We start from the raw sequence: 25,049 nt of genomic DNA, 5'->3' as shown, positions 1-25,049 counted from the left end.
GACCGAAATAACAAGCAGCTTTAGGGCCCCAAATGTGGAAAAGCTGTAGAAAAGTAGACAAAGTCTGTTCCCAAATTCCTCTGACTCTGCTGGTGCCATCTCTGAGCTGATAAGCAAGCGAGAAATTATATCTCTGTCTACATGTGGAAAGAGAAGGCAGAGTCCCCCTGCATCTTTTTTACAGGAATGTTTATAGTCTGCGATAATAAGAAAGGGAAACTCAGCCTTTTCTGTAACTGCTGCTTCCCAATTGTGGTAAGCTTAAAAATATTGATGTCAAAGAGGCATATTTTGGGTTGAAATATTCTGCTTTTCTTCATCTACAAAAATCACTATGTAATTTTAATATTCTCATTCTCATTTTACCAAAATAAATAATATATGTCAGTATCAGAATGATTAAATTTACCTTATTTTTCTTTTTTTTTTTTATTCCATGAATTCTCAGAATTAAGCTGAATTAGCAAACCAATATAGGAACAGAAAACCAAATGCTGCATGTTCTCATGAATGAGTTGGACCTAATGATGAGAATACATGGACACAAGAGAGGAACAGCACACACTAGAGCCTATCAGAGGGTGGATGGTGAGAGGAGGGAGAGGATCAGAAAAATAACAAATGGGTACAAGGATTAATATACCTGGGTGACAAAATAATCTGTACAACAAACCCCCATGACACAAATTTACCTCTATAACACTTGTGCACATGTACCCTTGAACTTAAAAGTTAAACAAAACAAACAAACAAAAAAGACTATTTAAGCTCAGCTGGAATTATTTGTATGGAAAACAAAGAAAAGGAGAAAAGATAAAATAATTTGCAACTAACTGTGTTATCTAGAACAAGTGCCACCCCTACTGATTGGCTTTAATTTAGATATAATAAAGGCATGTATGGTTTACCTTCATTTTTCAAATATTAGTGAATTCAATGTGGCCTACAGTAAAGTAAAATTTTAACTTCAAGGCCTCTGCTAAGAATTTTAATGGGGAGTTGGTTCTGTTTTGGACAGGATATATGGCTAGATACTACCTACTAGTAATAGTCTAAACCAGGAGATTGTGTGGTTTGATCTAGAGATAAAGTGGAGAATGAAACTCATCTGGATAATAATGTAAATCTATATCTTCCATTGTGGTTACAGAAAACCTTTAAAAATTGCATTATCCTAGGAAAAAAATTCTCTTTCTTTCTGAGTATTATTGTTTGTACAAACCCTAACAATTAAAGTAATGTTTATTCTAGAACAATGTATATGTTTGTTTATGTATGTTTCTTTATACTATTAGAAATACTACAAAGACACAAATTTGGATTGTCAATACCACACCAATTTTTTTTTTCTTCTTCTTCTGATACCATGGAGTACTAAAGGTCATTCTGGTGAAAACTGAAACTATCTATATCAACATGGCTTAGTTGATTTTTTTTTCTAAAAACAAACAAAACAAAACAAAAATTTAAAAAACACTCTAACATGAAACTAAATCAGTAAACAACTTTACTGTTTTCTTCAAGAAATTCCTACAAATCAATTCATCAGAGATAAGTTTGCTCACCTCAGTAAATAGACCATTGATCAAAGTTTTATTTATCATGTCAATGCCTCATCTCAAAGCATTCACCAACCCTAAACTATTGTGTTATGAACATTGTCAAATTCTAATAATTTCCCTGCTTGAAAATATCTGCTTTAAACCCATCCCATTTTGAAAACCCTTGAGCCCAGACTCCAACTCCTCCAATACCAAGACTCTGTCTGCTTTACTACAATGAGTTTGAATGCATTCTGTTAGTCTTTATGAACAGGGTATCTGATGACACTTTTAGGAATTCAACATCAGGCATTTCTTGCCAATGCCACAGATAATGCTGGTTTGTTTTTGTTTTTTACCTAATTTTATATATTGCCTTAGTGAGGAGTAGAAGAGAAGGCCCAAAGTAAATACCATTCTTGTGGGTAATGGTAGTGTATTGCTAAGGTGATGAGAAAAATTTATTCTCTGACTACGTCATAAAGAAGCATCTCTCCTTGAATGATGGAGCAGTGTGAACTTGAGATTGGGGAAAAGACTCTGAACTGGTGTATGTCCACAAATGGAGACACCAGGCCAGGGTCAGTCTTTTCTTTGTATTCTGGCAACAGTCATATTTAGTATATTAAAGTCCTGCCATATCTCATTACCCACCTACCCTCTCTAGTTATGCCTACACCTTCAAGTCACAGCCACTCACTAGTTCAGTGGTGTCAGGAATTACAGAGCTAACAGCAAATGACAGTATTGTCTTCCCTACATACTTTGCGCTGAAGCTGAGACAGCAACAACTTCACTCTTCCACAGAAGTTGTCTAGCAAGGAGCACCCCATATGGCAATGTAGCAGCATGGGTGGTCTCTGAAAAGGATGACAGATACCTCCCTCCCCTTTTTCACATACGACTTTTTAAAAGTATTTTCACAAAAAAGGGCAGTAGCGCTTTGGGTTAGAGTTACAAAGGGATAGTTACCACATTATCTTTTCTCTGAAGTATCTTTGTTTTTTTGCCCAGTAAAGAAGAAACAAGAAATATCTGCAATTCCTGCTGTGAACTTCTATCTCCGCACAGGCCTGTGGATGTCTAGAGTAGACGCTCATTATTTCCAAGGTAAAAGCAGAAAAAGGAGGTGGATGATCAAGAAGAGGTTGGTCGAAGGTTGCTGGGTGGTTCTAGAGTTGTAACTACTAATTAAAGTTCATTAATCAGCTCTCTCAGCCAGGGGCACTAGGCCAGCTGCTATTTTGATCAAACAATTATTTATCCTGACAAAGCTGGAACCTGTGAGAAACCTCTTGGCAACAGAACTTGTTTCTTTATTTTAAAGCAAGATGATAAATTATCCCAGAGAATGGGTTCTTGTTTTTTTCTAAGAATGTACATGTATATAAAAATAATATGTGAAGTGCAACACTATAATATTAATACAACTCTTTCTAATTAAAATTAACGTTGACTTTTTTTTAAAACTCAGGATTAGTAAGGATGTAAATAGTCTTTGCTACCCAGTTCATTATTCATTGTATGATAATCCCTGTTTCAGTAGTCATCTAAATGTTGATCTCTTCCACAGTGTTTTTTGTGACTGACTAACATTGGAAATGCAGGAGACCCAATGAGAAATGGAGTTTCCCCTTGTCTTTCAGTACAAGGTTAAATATGTCTTTGAAATGGGTAGTTGGTATATGATACAATAAGGAGGGTACCAATGGATGAATAAAGAAATCAAAGTTCCTGCCTTGGCTCAGCAATAAATTCCCATGGCCTTGGGGAAATCATTTAACCTTGTGAACAACAATTTCCATTTTTCAATTCTCTAGACTAACAGTTGGCAAATTTTTTTTCTTTTACTTAATGGTAAATATTTTAGACTTTGTGGGCCATTTGGTCTCTTGCAACATCTCAGTTCTACTCTTGTATTGCAAAAACAGCGATAGACAATATGTAAATGAATAGGTATGGCTAGGTTCCAGTAAAACTTTATTTATGAACAGTGAAATTTGAGTTTCATATCATTTTCATGTGTCATAGAATATATTTTGTTTGTATCCCAACCACTTTAAAATATAAAAATGATTCCTAGTTTGTGAGCTATACAGAAACAGGCTGCAGGCTGGATTTGGCCCATGGGCCCTGGTTTACTAACCACTGCTCTAGATGCTTCCTAACAATAAAATTCCCTTTGGTTTTCTAGAGTTTGGAAAAGACAAACAACAAGCCAATTCTTAGGTGAATAATTAAAATGATAATAAAGAGGCTTTTAGAGAAGTTGTAGAAGACAGCATGATGAAGTGATGTTTTTGGAAGGATATAACAAGCAACTAGCTGAAGTGAAGGATTAGACAGAAAAAAGGAGTAGCTCAAAAGAATAGACTTGCCTGGTTGATAACCCGAATATCTAAGCAACACATCTTTGACTTAAACCAAAACAGAAATTAAAGCATAGGAAACTCTAGGGACAAGTATAGATGACTGTAGACAGGACATTATGTTTGTACACATGCATATTTACATGTATAGTGGTCACTGACACACAGAACCACACAGAAACCCTTGAATCTATGAAGAAGATAAGACATGCCTAATAACATGTGCTTGTGAGAAAAGAGAAACAAAGATATGACCATAGGATGAGTAGGAATAAAAGCATTTTAAGTAAGCTTGCAGAAGAGCTGCCTATTGTATTGGGATAATTTGCTTAAGAATAAGTTACAGAGTAATAGATGTGGCAAGAGCAGGTTGGCATATTGCATACTGATTTCTGCGTATGTCAACAAGAGGCAAGAAAAAGTAGTATTATTTAATGCATAACACCAACGCAGACTTTCAGAAACTTGTATTTCTCCTCTGTTTTTCCTCTCCAGTCATCAGGTATTGACCGTTCCTGTGATATTTGATAAAAGATGTTTCACATTATAATAGAGTGATTTATAACATTCAAGTTCTTAAAACATTTATCAAATGCAAACAGATGTGGAACTATTGTCTTTTCATTTTATGTGGCTAAGTTGGGTGATAATTTTTCTTGTAATGTCTCTGTCACATTTTATTATCAGGGTTATGCATCCTCATAAAACAAGTTGGAGTATGTTAGCTTCACCTTTATTTTCTGAAAAAGCCTTATGTAACACATTATTTCTTCTTTAGATGATTTATAGATTTCAGTGACGAGCCATATGGGCCTACAGTGTGTTCTTGGTGGAAAGGTTTTGGTGATGGAGTCAATTCCTTTAAAAGTTACAGAGCCATTAATGAAAGAGTTGATACGATTACAGTTTCATCTACTGGCTCTAAAGGAGGTGACTTGTATTATTAATCTCTGGGTAACGTGCTGAGTTATGTTTTTGACAGGGTATGATTGTTTTAATAAACATCGTAGAGTGGCATGGGTTTGTGACTTGCCTTATTTATTCACGCCAATGTCTTCGAAGACTACAACCTGATCAGCATGAATATTAATTTATTTTTCTATCTAGTAGCAATTTGATAAAGGCATTCCAAAAAGATGGCTTCCTTTGGCCATCTATGAAGATAAACTATATCACAAAGAATTGAGATAGTTCCTAATTCAGCAAAACTGTATTCACTCTGATATTATATTAAGGGTGAAGATAATACAAAAGCATTGGAAATATTTTTACAAAAGTATTTCATGAATAAAAGCAATAAATAGCACTGGAGTGTTTTCTACAGGGAGTTGTTTAAAGTAATTAATAAGTAGGATTTAACTAAGTGCTGATTAAATGATGAAATATTAGTATTCTTCCTAAGAGTCATAACCATTAATTTGACTCCCCTTTTACTCATCAAATATACTCAGATGTGTAATAAAAATTAATAAGATATTGTTAGGGAAAAAATTATTAGATGTTATTAAGAAAAGATTTTTACAATTTCACATAAAAAATTGCTGACAATAGGTTTTGTCTTAAAATAGAAAATATTTTAATGAACTCAAAAATATTCATCAAGGAGAAAGTCACAGACTACACAATAACTAGTCTTGTATTAAGTAAATGAATTAATTTTTCTGTTTCAAAACTCTGCTAGTAGGATTTAGTGGCATTATATTCTAGGACTCTGTGGTTATTATTCTTATTTCACAATAAGCCACTCAGCATTATCCGGATTTAATATGTACAGGAGCTCGATTATGGGAATGTTTGTCAAGGCATTCTGGTGTATACTAAAATCAGTAAGTTCTCTGCTTTCAGTTTCTGTTAACAACAGTGCCACGGCAATTCCTGATGCTCTGTAAAAATGATGTTAGCTACGTCTGGCTGACATGCAGAAACTTGTATTTCTCTTCTGTTTTACCTCTCCAGTCATCAGGTATTGATCATTCCTGTGATATTTGATAAAAGATGTTTCACATTATAGTAGAGTGATTTATAACATTCAAGTCCTTAAGACATTTGTCAAATGCAAACAGATGTGAAACTATTGTCTTTTCATTTTATGTGGCTAAATTGGGTGATAATTTTTCTTGTAATGTCTCTGTCACGTTTTAGTATCAGGGTTATGCCATCCTCATAAAACAAGATGGGGTGTATTATCTCCACCTTTATTTTCTGAAAAAGCCTTATGTACGACTTATTTCTTCTTTAGATGATTTATAGATTTCAGTGATAAGCCATAAGGGCCTACAGTTTTCTTTGTGGAAGGGTTTTGGTAATAGGTTCAATTGCTTTAAAAGTTACAGAGCTATTAAAATTTTCTATTTCTTCTTTTGTCAGATTTGGTAAATTGTGTTTTTCAAGATTTTTTTCATTCTACTTAAACAATCACGTTTATCAGGATAAAGTTCTTTATAGTATTATCTTTTCAGTATCTACGAGCTCTGTATTTGTATTAACTCTTTCGTTGCTATAGGTAATTTGTGTTTCTTTACTTATTTCTTGATCAATCCTTGTTAAAATTACCAATTTTATTAATCATCTCAAGAAAATATTTGTGGCTTTGTAAACTGACTTTGTTGTTGGTTCATTTTCTATTAAGATTTCTGATAGAAATATGTACAGTAAAGACCATTCTGATAAGGTGTGATGGAAATGAGGAATATCTTATTGTGAACTGGAATAAAAACCATCCTTACTATACTGTAGCAAAGAACTTGCCTCCATTGTGTCCATGTTCTAGGGTTTTATGAAGGTGGAACTTAAGAATGTTGAACTAGGATTTCTGGAAGAAATTTCTAAACAAATTAGAGAAGGAGCTGTATGGTTACTTTTAACTGCTTATACTGAGATCTGGGAGCAAATTAATAATTTAAAACAGAATTTATAACTAAAGGTGATTAACCCCCCCAAAATCTGGAAAAGTTACAGCCTGATCATGTTAAGAGTAAAAAGCCAAGTTTGGGAGAGATTGCTGAGGGTGTGGCCCAGTCACCACTTTCTAATAAGATTAGCATGAAAACAAGAAAGGTAAGTGTTGTGTGTTAGGACAATGGAGAAAAGGCACAGGTCTGGAAGGGCAGAATGGCTTTGCGGGATAGGCCTGGAGTTCCCTGCATCCATACATTGCTGCTCCCTGGATCCTGGCTACTCTAGCTGTGGCTCAAGTGACTCCAGGTGTAGCTTGTGCTGCAGCTTTGGAGGACACAAGCAGTAAGCCTCCGCAGCATCCACATTCATGTAGTGCTAATTCTGCAGGTCTGCAAAATGCAAGAGAGGTAGAGATGTGGTGTTCTCCCCCTAGATTTCAAAGGATATATCAATCTACCTGGGAACCCAAGCAAAAACTTGCTCCAGGGGTAAAGTTGCCACATATAGTCCCTACCATGGCAATGTCTAGTGGAGTGTGGGAGTGCAGCCACTGCTGGGTTGGGCCACTGGCAGCACGCAACATTCACCTGGGAAAGCTATAGACACTGGGTTCCAACTCATATAAGTAACCATGTGAGCTGTACATCCAGCACAGCCCTAGGAGCAGAGCTGCCTAAGGCCTTGGGGGCCCAACCCCAGCCCCAGTATGTCCAGGAGATAGTATATAGAATAAAGTATCATTGTGCAGTTTTAAGATTAAATTTCTAGCCTGCTGGGCTTTAGATTAGATTGGGCTGGTCACTTCTTTTTTTTTGGTCTATTTCTCCGTTTGGAAATCGAAAATGTTTACCCAATATTTCTCCCACCATTTTATCTTCAAAGTAGATAACTTGTTTTGCATTTTACAGGCTCATAGCTGGAGGGAGCTTGCCTTGAGACCCAAATGAGATGGGACTTTAAATGATCGAATCGTTGCTGAAACAGGTAAGACTTTGCAGCTATGGGGTGATTGTATTTTGTACCTGAAAAAGACATGAGTTTGAGGGGCCAGGGGAAGAATGCTATTGGTTTGACTGTGTCTCCTCTGAATTCATATGATTCATATACAAATTCCAATATACTAATATCAGCATTATGTACACTAATGCAAATTTGAAAGCAATGAACATTGATTTAATAAACTGTCACATTCATATAATACCATGCAGGTGTTAACATAGTAACAAAAAAAGTATTCTAACTAATATGAAAAGCTATATTCATGATAAATTATTAATTTAAAATCAAGTTAAATGGTTTATTTATAGTAATTCTTTCTTTCTCATATCTCTTTATATGCATGTAGACAGGATACAAAATGTTAACATTGATATTCCCTGGGTAGTGGGATTATCAATTATAAATTTTCTTTTTGTATTATTTGTATTTTCTAAATTTCATACAATAAATAGGTATAATTTTATAATAAAGTTTTCTAAAACTGCATTGCATAAATCATGTAGCTTACTCTTCTTTTTTCTTTTAATTCCCAATTTATGCATTTTCTAATCACAAGCAAGGTCAAGAAATTGAGAGAGAAGAGTTGGTTGAAGAATGAGATTCCCAAGGAAGATCAATAGTGAATAACAATAGAAGTGTAGATGAAAGACACTAAACAAAGTTAGGGTAGACTGAGAATATCGATTGCTAAGTGGGAAATCATTTGTGCTCAAGTAAAATGGATACATTAGGAGAGCCAGAGAAGGATGATTGAGAGTACTGAGGTCTACATTGTCATGGTTTTTCACATATTTCCTATGTTTGACTTTACAGAAAGCAGGCAGTAGAATATAGCAAAGCTTCTCCAGATAAGATCCTGTCAACACTCAGGTGTCATTAGCCTTAAGCTGCATGAAGAGTAAGGCCAGTCACATCATTACACCATTACAAGGTACACCAGTCATAAGGGGCATCAAAACAGTGGGAAAGCAGTAATAATGCAGTTGGGGCTCCACAAAGAATTCTAGTTGTAACACGGAAACCTGTAATCTAATCCTCCCTCTGCCAAAGTGGAAACGATAATGATATTTCATATTTAGTATTATGGTTTTGATTTAAAAATCCCTTTGTAGGCAGCAACCATTTCACTAGTAAACAAATATGAAAGAAATATTTAAATATTGTCAGTTTGAAATTATGCCACATTATTTTTCTGTCTAAGGGCAATAGTAGGTTGTAGTTCATTTGTGCATCCAATTACAAATCAGAAAAAGGGATTTAACAAGATTCCAATAAAAACCTCCCATGCTCATGGATTTAAAGAGTCAGTATAGTTAAAATGGCCATACTGTCCAAAGCAATCTACAGATTCACTGCTATTCCTATCAAGTTCCTAACATCATTTTTTATACAATTAGAAAAATTATTCTAAAATTCATGTAGAACTTAAAAAGACCCTGGATTGCCAAAGCCATCCTATTCAAAAAGAACAAAGTTGGAGATATCACATTATCACATTATCCAACTTCAAACTATACTATAAGGCTACAGTAACTAAAACAGCATGGTACTGATACAAAAACAGACACATAGACAGATGAAACAGAATAGAGAACCCAGGAATAAAGCTGCACATGTATACACATCTGATCTTCAACAAAGTCAACAAAAACAAGCAATGAAGAAAAGATTCTCTATTCAATAAATGTTGGCTGGGATAGCTGGCTAGCAATATGCAGAAGAATAAACCTGGACCCCTGCCTATCACCATATACAAAGATTAACTTAAGATGGGTTAAAGATTAAAATATAAGCCCTCAAACTATAGTAACTCTGGAAGACAACCTAGGCAATACCACTCTGGACACAAGAACTGGCAAAGATTTCATGATGAATGAAATCACGTGCTTTGGAGCAACATGGAGGCAGCTAGAGACCATTATCCTAAGTGAATTAACACAGGAACAGAAAACCAAATACCACATGTTCTCACTTACAAGTGGGAGCTAAACACTGGATATAAAGATGCAACAATAGGCACTGGGGATTACTGGGAGAAAGAAAGAGAGATTAAGTTTCAAAGCCAACTATTGTATATGCTATGTACTATGCTTAGTACCTGGGTGAAGGGATCAATCACATCCCAAACCTCAGCATCATGCAATATATCCATGTAACAAACCTACACATATACTCCCTGAATCTAAAATAAAAGTTTGAGTTATTAAAAAAAAAAAAAAAGTCAGGAATTTCAATTCATGACGCTATTGGAAAACACCAAATCTGAATATGCAGAAGCAGTCAACCAACTGTTTAGACCTACAGTATTTTTTTATAAAACAAGAAAAAGAGCATTATACAACTGTATTAGTCTCCATTCTCATGCTGCTATGAAGAAATATCCGAGATTGGGTAATCTACAAAGGAAAGAAGCATAATTGACTCACAGTTCTGCATTGCTGGGTGGGGCCTCAGGAAACTTACAATCATGGCAGAAGGCAAAGGAGAAAAAGGCACCTTCTTCACAGGGCACAGGATGGCGTGAGTGCAAGCAAGGGGAATGCCAGACCCTTACAAAACCATCAGATCTCCTGAGACTCACTCATTATCATGAGAACAGGGTGGCAAAACCACCCCCATAACCCAATTACCATATCAACAACACACTTAAAGGAATGCAGATCCCTTAGATGACCTATTAAAGAAATGGAAATAGATTTTTAGAGACTGGTAGAGTAAAAAAAAAGGAAACATTGTAGAGGAGCTAAAATATGCACCTAAACTAAATCCATATTCAAAATAGCAAAAAACAAAATGAACACATCAGAGAATTTGAGAAACCATCCTAGAATATAGAAAAAAGTTGAAAAGTACAAAACATGAAAGCTATCAAAGAGAAGATGGTATCTGTGAGAGAAAAAAGGAGAGATTTGATTCTCTAATTATAGGTATTTCTGAAAAAGAATCAAATTAGAAAACTTGCAACAGAAACTAAAATCAAGTATACAATTTAAGAAAAATTTGCTCTCCTGGAAAATATACTGTTTACATTAATTGATTTAAAGAGAGTTCACACAACATTAATGAAAGGAAACTCACTTCCTGATCAAATAGTGGAATTATAAGACTGCAGAAATATTAAAGGAGTATTTGGATAAAAGAAATAAATCCAAGGCTAGGCATGTGGCGCAGACCTGTAATCCCAGCACTTTGGGAGGCTGAAGCCCGAGGATTGCTTGAGCCTAGGAGTATCAGACCAGCCTGAGAAACATGGAGAAACCTCATCTCTCCAAAAAAAAAAAAAAAAATATATATATATATATATATATACACACATATATATATATATACACATATATATATATATATATATACACATACACATATATATATACACACACAAAAAAAAATTAGCCAAGCATGATAGAGCATGCCTGTGGTCCCAGCTACTTGGGAAGATGAGGTGGGAGGATTGCTTGAGCCCAGGAGGTCGAGTCTGCAGTGAGTTGTGATATGATTGTGCTATTATTCTCCAGCCCGAGTGAGAGAGGAAGACCAAAAAAAAAAAAAAAAGAAAGAAAGAAAAAGAAATGATATGACTTCGATGAGTGGAGGAACACCAGGGCTCTTAGGCTGAATTGCATAAAATGACAGATACACGTGGAGTAGTTTTAAGGAGCAGAGAGCTTAATAGGCAAGAAAAAAGAAAGAAGGAAGAAGCTTCCCTGTACGAGACAGAGGGAGGGGGTCTTCAAAGCTGGGAGAGGAAACCCAGAGTGCAGCAGATACCAGCTTTATATGAGGAGGCTGGAGGAGGCGGTGTCTGATATGCATAGGGCTTAGGGGATTGGTTTCATTAAGCATGTCATTCACATAGCCTGAGAAAAAACTGACCCTCCCACCCTAGTCTTTTAATATGCAAATGCAGGGCACCATGATATTCTACATACTTGGAGATATGTGGGGGCAGGCATGTTGCCAGGCATATGTGGGGGCAAGGGCAAGAGGACAATGGTGGGAATCAACATGTTTAGTTGGAAGCAGCTTCTAATGGCCTGCATTTGCATATCAAAAGTTGCCTGACTGGCTCTAAGAACCAGACAAGAAATGTTTCTGGAGCTGCTTTAAAAGAGACAAAACCTTTCCAAGAACCATTTTGCCCCTCCATCAAGGTAAAGTACTTTCTTAATAACTCCTGTGATGGAAAGAAAGAAAGACAGAAAAAGAAAAGAAGTAAATCCAGGCCACAGTCTCAGTCTTATCTGAATATTAAAAGCCAGAAGTCTTTTTTGTAAAGTTTTGAACGAATTAGAGAGAACTGTATGTTTTACTTCTTCATTTTTAGCAATTGGAAGAGAGAATAGCACATCGTAGACATCAATAATTCTACTGAGTGAATAAATGAATAAAGATTAGCTAGTTGCCCATCAGGTATGAAGGCAAAATACACTGTTAAAAATTTAATATGCACACACCCCTTAGAAAACAAAAGAAATCTCTTAACATTGTATTGATAAAGAGATGTATTCTAATTAATATTTTGAGCACGGAGAATGAAAGGAATGAGGCACATCCCCCATATATCTCCCAACTTCCTGAGTCCAGCACAAACACATTCCTCCATATTTCTTTCAAACTTCAGAAAAACATCACCTGGGAGATCTCCGATAAGGAATGCTAAATGTATAATGTTAACCAATTGTAATGCTGTAACCGAGAGAATTACCTTGTTCCCTGTAACTTTACATATCCTGTTTACATCGGGCTATAAAAAGCAAGCACTCGCATTGTTCGAGGCCCTCCTGTATGCTATGGAATGGAGGGACCAAGTTCGAACTTGTAGTAAAGATCCTTGCCGCTTGGCTTTGACTCTGGACTCTGGTGGTCTTCTTTGGGGAACAAACGGTCTGGGCATAACAAGAAGTCAAGGAGACCAGTAGTTCAGTCAATGAGAAGAGGGACTGGATAGAATCACAGCTGCAGGTCGCCACACTAGAGAACCCAGAAGTTAGTTCAGAGGTTGTTTCCCAAAGATGCTTCTGGATAAAACTTCAAAAAAGTCAAATTGTCATAACTTTTTTTTTTTTTTTAACTCATTACAGGAATAAGCTGTAACTGCCCCCCCCAACACACACACACGTGCACATACACACAAATTCCTCCAAATTGACTCTGAGTTTAAAAAGTCAGCTTTGCTGTTCCTAGACAAATGCCCCATCCCTCATTCCAACACTCATGGAATGAAAACATACTAAAATATGATTATCTTAGATCCAGAGGTTTGAGGTCAATTATCTGTATTTTATTCTCTGTGTTTTCTAGTCTTCATTAGGTATTTATATTGAATAATTCTTTGTTTTCAGAAAAGAAATATAAAATTATTATCTATGATGGTAATTTCTAGATTTTGTCCTGTAGTGATTAAACATCTTTGAAATACTCAAGTGAAAACAGGAACCCAGTTGTTTATTCTGGGTTTCAATTGAGAGTTCAATAAAATATCGAGGAAGCAAAACCTCTTTTGTACATGTTTTTTGTTTTGTTTTGTTTTGTTTTGAGACGGAGCCTCACTCTGTCTCCCAGGCTGGAGTGCAGTGGCCCAATCTCGGCTCACTGCAAGCTCCGCCTCCCGGGTTCACGCCATTCTCCTGGCTCAGCCTCCCGAGTAGCTGGGACTACAGGCGCTCGCCACCACGCCCGGCTAATTTTTTGTATTTTTGGTAGAGAGCAGGTTTCACCGTGTTAGCCAGGATGGTTTCGATCTCCTGACCTTGTGATCCGCCCACCTCAGCCTCCCAAAGGGCTGGGATTACAGGTGTGAGCCACCGTGCCTGGCTTTTGTACATGTTATGGTTGCTTTGGGGAGCTTTCTAGGCATACAAGTGCTGCAATTTTTTTCTCTGGTTTGCTTTTAAACTCTTAATTGTATCCTTCTAGCCAAATCAACAACTCGAATTAGATCTTGATCCTACATCTGAGCTCCTGATTCCATGCTTCCTTCCTTCCAAACCTGAAAAGACTATCCCTGACTTTCACAATGCAGGGCGTTTTCTAGAGTCTTACTTGATTCAGCAGATTTGCCTGAGAGTGAACAAATGAAGCATGAAGATTTATATGGAACTGTCTAACACAAGCACATGCTATTATATCATTAATAAGAAGAATTAAATCATTGGCTCTGCTGTTTCCAGCCTTTAAAGTCAATTTGTTTTTATTGTAGCTAACTGGCAAAAGACAGGAGTCAAATGATCAGTTTACAACAAGAGATGCCATGTCATTTGCTACACAATCAGTCCTCTGTGTTCTGTCGATGAAGATAGACCAAAAGAGATCACTTTCAGATTTATTGTTGTAATAAAATGTATTGACCTGTGATCAGTGGAAATGAGATTATACCAGCCCTTTCTTTTGTGAAATAAAACTTTCCAAATACTGTAAGAGCTAGAAAGTAAAATAAATATTTTTGTGTAGGGGAAAGTAGATTCTTCTGATCTACCATGTTGGGTTTCTTACCCTTGCTTCTATAGTCAGAGTCCTTTTGGCTATATGTAATAATAGAAGGAAAGAGAGGGCTTGAGAATATCATTATAACTGAGTGGTTACTGCAGAAAACAAGAAATGATTCCTTACCTAGTAAAAATAACTAGCTACCTAGAATTTGCATAAAGGCAACTGAGTTATCTGCAAATTTGGTATGCCCAGGGAGGCTAAACAAATACAATCGATACCTCATAAAGATGTCTGGATGTTATGGGAATAATGTTGCAGACAAACAATATAGTAGATAGAAGAGAAAATCATTTCAGAAGTGTTCTATCAATCTTAATGCAAGTTCTGCACAATGTAGAGTGCACCACTGTACTCCACTGTTGGCTCTTACTATACTTTGTTTCACCCTGCCAAGGAAATAGTTGGGAGTAAGACCTCAACTTGGATGCCAGTCTATTCAAGATACTTCAAAATTATCAAGATTCTATTAAGTGAGATTCAGAATTGAGTGAAAATGGGCCCTTAGTGAAGGGGCCTTCAGTCTCAAATAGTAAAAATCAGTGTTATGTCCTAACAATCTATCTGAGATCTTTAGTAACTTGATATGACCATTTGTGGCTATATACATATTATCCTGGTATGAAAATGAGAAAAAGTATAATTTGCTTTGATAATATGGTTTATCTATTCCTTCAATATATATTTGAGTGCATATTATGTATTCTACACTGATGTCAGCTGAGATAAATCAGTCAAAACAAAACAAAACCAAAAACAAATGCAGAAGTCAAGACCCTGATATTAAGAAGAATGCATTATAAACTTGTTACCTAGTAGGCATAATGTAACATGTCATTAGAGTCACACAGAAAAGATTTAAACAGAATTTTAATTTTGTTAGCAACTTTGTTGAATGTTCTCATCTCTAGTAATATTCCCATATATTATTTTAGGTTTCTATGTAGAAAATCATAACAATTGCAAATAATGGAAATTTTATTTCTTTATATCCCATCCATATTTATTTTACTACTATTTCCCATTTCATTTTACCATAATTTACAAAACTTGGCATAAATTCCTTTGGAATCAATTTGATTTCTTCTTTTTTTTTACTTTTGATATTTTAAGTAAAATATGATACACATACAAAATTGCACAAAACTACATATATATATTTGTATATATATGTGTATAAATTACCACAAAGAGTACATATTTGTAGCCATCACCCTGAGCGAGAAGCAGAATATTTCAAAAACACTGAAAACCCCCATTAGACCCTTTGCAATGATCACCTCTACCTTCCCCACGAAAAGTATCGAATGTGCAGACTTTGAACACCATAGTTTTATTTTCTTGTTTTGGAATATTTTATAAAGTCATATACTATGCTTTCTTTTGTATCCATCTTTTTCCTTTTATATCTAGCTTTTCTACTTCATAGTATATCCACGAGATCCATCTATTTTTTTAAATCTTAAATTCTGTTACCATCATATGAATACAACATGACTTATTTTTATGTTTTTCTATTGATGGACTTTTGGATTGTTTCCGGTTTTTGTTTATGCAAGAAAGACTGATATATAAGTAAATTTTACATATGTAATTTGGTGCATATGTGCATGTATATATTTTTAATATATATCTGTAAGTGGAATAGTGGGTTTATAGAATAAGCATACAGCCTTAATAGATACTGATACTCAGTTTTCCAAAGTGGCTGTATACTTTAGCTGTACACACCAAAGTGGTATTTACAATACCACCAGTAGTGTATAAACATTCCTGTTTCTTAATATCCACACCACCATTAGGTATCATTAGTCTTTTAATTGTAGCCAGTTCGGTGGGTGTTTAGTCATATCTAATCGTGTTTTGTTTTTTTTTTTTTAAATTTTCCTGAATACTAATAAGGTTAATCAACTTTTAATATTATGATTTTTTTGATATTTTAAGGCATTGTTATTTTCCCTTTCACATTTAGATCTACAATACACTGCAACAGACTTTTATATATGGTGTGAAGTAGCAGGAAAATTTGAAATATTTCAGCACCACTGTCTTCAGTGCTACCTTTGATATGAATGAAGTGTGTACCTATAATTGGATTAACTTCTAGATTTTTAATTATATTCCAGTGTTCTTTTGTTTGTTCTTTTACCAGTATTCTATTGTATTAATTATATACCTTTACAAATAATAGTTGTATTCATTAGATTAAGTTATTTCACCATGTTCTTTTAGAAGATTTTTATTGTCAGAATTTTTGACTTCCATAAAAACTTTTTTTTTTTTTTTTTTTTTTTTTTTTTTTTTTGAGACGGAGTCTTGCTCTGTGCCCCAGGCTGGAGTGCAGTGGCGCGATCTCGGCTCACTGCAAGCTCCGCCCCCCCGGGTTCAGCCATTCTCCTGCCTCAGCCTCCTGAGTAGCTGAGACTACAGGCGCCTGCCACCTCGCCCGGCTAATTTTCTTGTATTTTTTTTTTAGTAGAGACAGGGTTTCACCGTGTTAGCCAGGATGGTCTCGATCTCCTGACCTCGTGATCCGCCCGTCTCGGCCTCCCAAAGTGCTGGGATTACAGGCTTGAGCCACCGCGCCCGGCCGACTTCCATAAAAACTTTATAATCATACGCCAATTTTTTAAAAACTTATTGGAATTTTTAAGATTGCATGAAATTTCTAGGTTAATTTAGAGAGAATTGCTGACTTCAAATTTTGCGTCTTCCAGGTTGTGAAAAGAGTATATACTTCAATTAAATTAATTTAAAAAAATTTATCTGAAGAACATTTTATTATTTTGGAAGTATTTTCACACACATTGTTTTCAATTTGTTCTTAGGTACCTAATTTTTTAAATAATATTGCTAATTTTAAAAATCATTGTTTGTTTTTGGAATGTAGAAAGTTGATTTTCATACACCCATTCCCATTGTATCTAGAAATCTTTAATCTTGCCAAACTGCTTATTAATTTAACAATTTATATGTACCTAATTGTAGATGTTCTAACCTTTCCATCATGGTGTTCGCAAATAATGATTATTTTATTTCTTTTTTCCACCTTTTATCTTTTAAAAGAAAGCTGTTATTTCCTCATTGTGTATTTATAATTTCTAATAGATGTTGAATGGCAGGGTGTTACTGGCAATTTTCATCTCTGCAAACATTGTTTCTATCTGGAATCTCTGCTTCTTTTGGAACTCCAGGTAGGCATATGTTAGAATTCTCAGTGTATCCCATATTTATCTTACCTTCTTTTCTCTATTTCCCAAACTTTTGGAGCTCTCTGCTTCATTTTCAGTGTTTTTTTTTAATCTGTATTATAAGTCCTTGACTTTCTTTTCAGTTGTATCTAATCTATTATTAACCCAACCACTGAGTTCTTAATTTTAGCTACTCTATTTTTGGGATTTAGAATTTTTGTTTAGCTCTTTCTTTTATAATTATCCTTGCCAAAATTGCCACCTTATACTATATATCCATGAACATGTTAATCATAAAGTATTTGTTGGGAGCAAGCCCCCCAAAATCTGGCCATAAACTGGCCCCAAAACTGGCCATAAACAAAATCTCTGCAGCACTGTGACATGTTCGTAATGGCCCTAACGCCCACGCTGGAAGGTTGTGGGTTTAAGGGAATGAGGGCAAGGAATACCTGTCTCGCCCAGGGCGGACACCACTTAAAGACATTCTTAAGCCACAAACAATAGCATGAACAATTTATGCCTTAAGGGCATGTTCCTGCTGCAGTTAACTAGCCCAACCTATTCCATTAATTTGGCCCATCCCTTCATTTCCCATAAGGGATACTTTTAGTTAATTTAATATCTATAGAAACAATGCTAATGACTGGTTTGCTTTAATAAATATGTGGGTAAATCTGTGTTCGGGGCTCTCAGCTCTGAAGGCTGTGAGACCCCTGATTTCCCACTTCACACCTCTATATTTCTGTGTGTGTGTCTTTAATTCCTGTAGCGCCACTGGGTTAGGGTCTCCCCAACGGAGCTGCTCTCGGCAAGTATTCATATGCTAACTTTATTACTGGATTATCTGTGGCTTATTTTCCTAGTGTTTGTTGTATATATTTGTTTGGAACACACCTTTGCCTTCTGCCTTCTTATTGTATATGTAATACCAGATAGGAAACATTATAGAAATATTATGAGTTGTAAGATGCTGTTAACTGACTCCAGAAATGATTTATAGTGTTTTTGTTTGTTTGTTTGTTTGTTGGGTTTTTTTTTTTTGTTTGTTTTGTTTTAATAAAGAAGGAAGAATCAATCTCAGACCACTTTAATGCAGTTCTGGAACTGAAATGATTAGAAGCTGGATTTAAGGAAAGAGCATATTTACTTTTGCTTTACCCTTACTCCTGGGGCTTAACTTTACCAAACTTGTGAATTTATCCACACTATTTTCCCATTGTCAGACTGTGCATGTCAATTTTTGTCCCCTTAGTCTATTGAGGCTGTTTTCTTTGTTCATCTTCTCACACTGTCAGTTTCCTCTTCCGTAATCTGCATATTCCTTCGAGGATAATTGTCTTCACTGCCAGGCTCTCTTTTCTCCATTTACTTCCATTTCTTTACAGATCTTATTTCCACAGTTCAAAATTGTCTTCGTTAGCCCTCAAATGCTTTCACACTTATGTCTGTTGTGTTAAATTACGTTTTCTGGTTATTCTTAGTTCAGGTGTGGAACTTAATTATCAAATCTGCCTCTGTTGAAATTCCTTCCCTTTATTTCGTTAACATTTCCTACCTTTATTATTTTTTCTCTCACTACAAACAAAAATTACTGGAGGGAAACTTTCAGCAAACTGGAGTATATAAACATTTATGAAGCATTTATCACATACCATACCATTAGCATACAGTTTAATTGTCCCCATATTCTGTGAAATCATTACTATTAATCTCCTTTTAGAGATTTCTTTTTAAAAAGCAGCAAAATAGTGGATAGAAGATTCCACTTTATGATGTTTTTCATATATTAATGCGCACAAATCAACAATTCACATGGGGTTATTGTTAAATGCAGACTCTGGGTTCAGGTGATCTGTGGTGTGGCCTGAAACTCTGTATTTTTAAGAGTGAGCTCTCACGTCAAGCTAATGTTGCAATTCCATAGATCACAGATTGGGTAGCAAGGCACATCACACCACCAACACAGTTTTTCTTCTTTGCCCCTAAGGTCTAAAATCAGTCCTCCTCCTCTTCTGACAAGCTTATTCCTTTCTAATTCTCATACTTACTTCCGTCCTCCATGCTTTAAAACAACTTCCCTTTCCATGAATTTACTTCCAATAATATTCTAACTGGGCTCCCTTATTCCTCAGTTAAAACTATAATCTTGAACTCATCCATACCCTATTCCCGCATCTGACTTTCTGTTACTTATACTTTATGGCAGCCATAAGTCTAGCTTAGTCAACAGCTTTGGAGCTCCATGCTTTCCAGGTTTCATGTTTTCAACATCTACCTTTCCTTTCATTATTTACTATTTTCTAGTAAATGAGGGTTGTGTGTTAACACGCAAAACAAAAAACGAACAAAAGCCAACAGGCTTTCTGAGTACAGATATCAAGTTGAAAAATTATGAATGCTATTTCTCAAAATGAAATTGAAAACTTCTGTGTCATAGTAAGATAGGTTATTGGAAATAGGAAAAAAAAGTCATGTTACGATTGATGAAAACAATGTAGAATACCTAAATCAAGCTAATTAACATATTAATCACCTCAAATACTTATAATTTTTTGTGGTGAGGACATTTGAAATTTGCTGTCAGCAATTTTGAAATAAATATATAATACACTATAATTAATGATATTCACCAAACTGTGCAATACATCTCCAACAAAACCTAATTCCTTTTGTCTGCCTGAGACTTTGTACCCTTTAACTATCACCTCTGCATTTCTCCAGCCTCTGAAATCACCATTCTACTCTCTGCTTCTACGAGTTCACTTTAGATTCTGCTATAAGAGAGAATATGTGGTATTTGTCTTCCTGTGCCTGGCTTTTTCACTTAGCATAATGTTCTCCAATTCCATTAATTTTGTCACAAATGACAGGGCTTTCCTTTTTGTAAGGTGTTTCATTGTGTCTATATACAATATTTTCTTTATCAATTTATCCATTGATTAACACCTATGTAGATTTCTTGGCTATTGTAAATAATACTGCAATAAATGTAGAAGTGGAGATGTCTCTTTGACAAACCAATTTCAAATCTTCTGGGTAAATATCTGGAAGTGAGAGTGCTGGATCATATGGTAATTATATTTTTTGGAACTTACTAGTTTTACATAATAGTTATACTAGTGTACATTCCCACCAACAGTGTAAAAGGGTTCACTATTCTTCAAATCTTTTCCAACACTTGTTACCTTTCACCTTTTTGATATTAGCCATTCTGAAAGGTGAGAAGTGAAATTTCATTGTGTTTCTAATTTGCATTTCCCTAATCATTAGCAATATTGAACATTCTTTTTCATATAACTGCTGGCCATTTGTATGTTTTCTTTTGAGAAATGCCTACATGGGTCCTTTGCCAATTTTTTAATTGGGTTATTTGTTTTGTTGCAATTAAGTTATCTGAGTTCCTTACACATTTTAAATATTAACCCCTTAACAGATGTATGGCTTGCACATATTTTCTCCCAAATCATAGGTATTCTCTTCACACTCTTCATTGTTTCCTTTTCTGTGAAGAAGCTTTTTAGTTCAATGTTATCCCATTTGTCTATTTTGGCTTCTGTTGCCTGAACTGTTGGGATCAAATTCAAAAAAATTATTGTCCAGAAAAGTGTTGTGTAGTTTTACCCTTGTGTTTTCTTCTAGTAGTTTTACAGTTTCTGGTCTTATATTTAAGTCTTCAATTCATTTTGAGTTTATTTTAGTATTTGGTATGAAATAAGCTTCCAATTTCATTCTTCTGTATGTAGATATCCAGTTTTCCCAGTACTCTTTTTTTTTTTTTGAGACGGAGTCTCGCTCTGTCACCCAGGCTGGAGTACAGTGGCTGGATCTCAGCTCACTGCAAACTCTGTCTCCCAGGTTTATGCCATTCTCCTGCCTCAGCCTCCCGAGTAGCTGGGACTACAGGCGCCCGCCACCTCACCCGGCTAGTTTTTTTTTTTTTATTTTTAGTAGAGACGGGGTTTCACCGTGTTAGCCAGGATGGTCTCGATCTCCTGACCTCGTGATCCGCCCGTCTCGGCCTCCCAAAGTGCTGGGATTACAGGCTTGAGCCACCGCGCCCGGCCTCCCAGTACTCTTTATTGAAAGGACTATCCTTTTCCCACTGTGTATTCTTGACACTTTTGTGGAAAATCAATTGACCATACATGTATAGTTCATTTCTGGGCCCTTTATGCTGTTCTATCTGTTAATATATCTATTTTATGCCAGTACCGTGCTGTTTTATTTACTGCTTAATATACTATTGATTTGTAATATAGATTAAAAGTAAGTAGCATGATGCTACCAGTGTTTTCTGTTTGCTTATGATTGCCTTGGCTATTAGAATGTTTTTTGTTGTTATTGTACCATATGAATTTTAGCCTCATTTGTTCTATTTCCATGAAAAATGACATTGGAATTTTGATAGGGATTGCACTGAGTCTATAGATCATTTTGGTTAGTATAGACATTTTAACAATATTAATTCATTCAACTCATGAACATGAGATACCTTTCCATTTATTTGTGTCTCTTCAATTTCTTTCCTCAGTATCACAGTTTTCAGTGTGGAAGTCTTTAACCACCTTGGTTAAATTTTAAGTATTTTATTTTTTGCAACTAGTATAAATGGAATTATTCCCTTGATTTTTTTTTTCAGATAGTTCATTGTTAGTGTATAGAAATGCTATTGATTTTTATGTGTTGATTTTGTATCTTTCAACTTTACTGTATTTGTTTATTGGTGTACTATTAGTTTGTAAGTGTTTTGTAGTAAAATCTTTAGTGTTTTCTGTATATAAAATTATGTCAGCAAAAAGTGACAATTCCGCTTCTTCCATTCCTATTTGGATGCCTTTTGCTTCTTTCTCTTGCCTAATTGCTCTGGCAGACTTCTAATATTCTGTTGAATAGAAATGACAAGAGTAGGCCAGGCGCGGTGGCTCAAGCCTGTAATCCCAGCACTTTGGGAGGCCGAGACGGGCGGATCACGAGGTCAGGAGATCGAGACCATCCTGGCTAACACAGTGAAACCCCGTCTCTACTAAAAAATACAGAAAGTAGCCGGGCATGGTGGCCGGCACCTGTAGACCCAGCTACTCGGGAGGCTGAGGCAGGAGAATGGTGTAAACCCGGGAAGCGGAGCTTGCAGTGAGCTGAGATCCGGCCACTGCACTCCAGCCTGGGCGACAGAGGGAGACTCTGTCTCCAAAAAAAAAAAAAAAAAGAAAGAAAAGAAATAAAGAAATGGCAAGAGTGGGCATCCGTGTTTTCCTCCAGATCTTAGAGGAAAGCCTTTCAATTTTTCAAGGATATTAGCCTGTAATTTTCTTTGCTTGTAATATCCCTGTCTGGCTGTGATAGCAGGATAATGTAAGCCTCCTGATACGAGTGTAAAAGTATTCATTCCTTGTTGGTATTTCTGGAAGAGTTTAAAGAGGATTGGTATTATTTCTTCATTAAATGTTTGGTAGAATTCCGTAGTGATGCTATAAGGTCCTGGACTTTTTTTGGTAAGAGAGTTTTAACTTATGATTAAATCTCCTTACTACGTTTTGGTCTGTTCAGATTTTCTATTTCATCATGATTCAATGTTGTTAGGTTGTATGTGCCTAGGAATTTATTCATTTCTTTTAGTTTCCTGAATTTGTTGACATATAATTGTTAATAATAGTATCTTATGATTCTTTGTATTTCTATGGCATCATTTGCAATATCTTCTCAATCATTTCTGATTTTGCTTGAATCTTCTGTATTTTTTTCTCATTACTCTAGCTAAAGGTTTGTCCATTTTGTTTATCTTTTCGGAAAATCAGTTCTTAGTTTCATTGATCTCATAAGGTTTTTCTGTCTTTGATTCATTTATTTCTGCTCTGATCTTTATTATTTCCTTTCCTTCTCCTATCTTTGGGCTTAGTTTGCTCTTTTTCTAGTTTCTTGAACAGCAACATTAAGTTGTTTATTTGGGATCTTTCATTTTTTATTTGGGCATTTATTAAACAACTTTACTCTTAGAACTGCTTTTGTTGTACCCCACAGGTTTTGATATGTTGTGTTTCCATTTTCAATTGTCTCCAGATATTTTAAATGTATCTATTAATTTATTCATTGACCCATCAGTTGTTCAGGAGAGTTATTTCATTTCCACGTATATGTGAATTTCCAATTTTTGTGTGTGTTATTGATTTGTAGTTTTGGTCCGGGCATGGTGGCTCACTCCTGTAATCTCATCACTTTGGGAGGCCAAGGCGGGTGGATCACCTGAAGTCGGGAGTTCAAGACAAACCTGGCCAACGTGGTGAAACCCTGTCTCTACTAAAGATACAAAAATTAGCTGGGTGTGGTGGCAGGTGCCTGTAATCCCAGCTACTAGGGCAACTGAGGTGGGAGAATCGCTTGAACCCGGGAGGCAGAGGTTGCAGTGAGCCACGATTCCAGCACTGCACTCCAGCCTGGGCGACAGAGCAAGACTCTGTCTCAAAAAAAAAAAAAAAAAAAAAAGATTTCTAGTTTTATACAATTGTAGTTGGAAAAGATACTTGATATGATTTCAATCTTACATTTGCTAAGTCTTGTTTGTGACCTAATATATAATCTGTCCTAGAGAATGTTCCACATGTGTTTGAGAAGAATGTGTATTCTCTTGCTGTTGGATGGAATGTTCTGTATATGTCTACTAGGGTTTTTGGTCCAAGTGCTGTTGAAATCCAATGCTTCCTTCTTCATTTGCTGACTGAATGATTTGTCCATTGTTAAAAGTGAGGTATTAAAGTCCTCTAGTATTATTGTATTGTAATCTATCTCTCCCTTCAGATGTATTACTATTTGTTTTATATATTTAGGTGTTGGATATTGAGTATGTGTATATATAGATGTATACACACACGTATGTAGTTACAAGTGTTATACCCTTTGGATGAGTCAACTTCTTTGTCATAATATAATGTTATTTGGCTCTTCTAACATTTTTGACTTAAAGTCTATTTTGTCTGATGTAAGTATAGCTACCTCTGTTCTTTTTTTGTTTCAATTTGCATAGAATATCTTTTGTCGTCTCTTCACTTTCAGTCTATATATGTCCTTAAAAGTATGATGAGTCTCTTGATGACTCTTGTAGGTAGCATGCAGTGGGTCTTATTTTTAAATCCATTCACTCATTCTATGTCTTTTTATTGAAGAATTTAAATCATTTACATTCAAATTAATTATTGATTGATGAAGACTTATTATTGCCATGTCATTAACTGTTTTCTAGGTAGTTTTGTGGATACTTTTTTTCTCTCTCTTGTCTTATTTTTGGGTTTGATGGTTTTTTATTACAGTATGCTTTGAATACTTTCTTTAAATTTGTTTTGTGCTTCTGTTGAAGATTTTTGTTTAGCTGTTACATGAGGCTTATTTCAGACCTCTTATAACAGTCTATTTCAAGTTGATAACTTGAATTGCTTACAATACTGTATACTTATATTTTCCCCTCGTTTTATGTTTTTGATTTCAGAATTTACATCATTTTGTAATGTGCACCTTTTTACAATTTATTGCAGGTATTGTTGTTCTTAACAGTTTTGTCTTTTAACCCTGAA

General features: G+C 35.5%; 1 long non-coding RNA gene across 1 annotated transcript in view; it reads left to right on the top strand.

Annotated features, from left to right (window-relative positions):
* Positions 1–664: 664 nt before the first annotated feature.
* Positions 665–25,049, top strand: part of LOC108586067 — a 30,124-nt gene continuing 5,739 nt past the window's right edge. Inside the window, exons 1-2 of the long non-coding RNA XR_001902770.3 lie at positions 665–2,651; positions 7,717–7,792. This is a non-coding gene — a long non-coding RNA (uncharacterized LOC108586067). The remainder of the gene's footprint in view (positions 2,652–7,716; positions 7,793–25,049) is intronic.

The sequence above is a fragment of the Papio anubis genome, chromosome 3 (assembly GCF_008728515.1).
Source record: "Papio anubis isolate 15944 chromosome 3, Panubis1.0, whole genome shotgun sequence".
Classification (NCBI taxonomy): Eukaryota; Metazoa; Chordata; class Mammalia; order Primates; family Cercopithecidae; genus Papio; species Papio anubis.
This window is presented reverse-complemented; position numbering and strand designations above follow the sequence as displayed.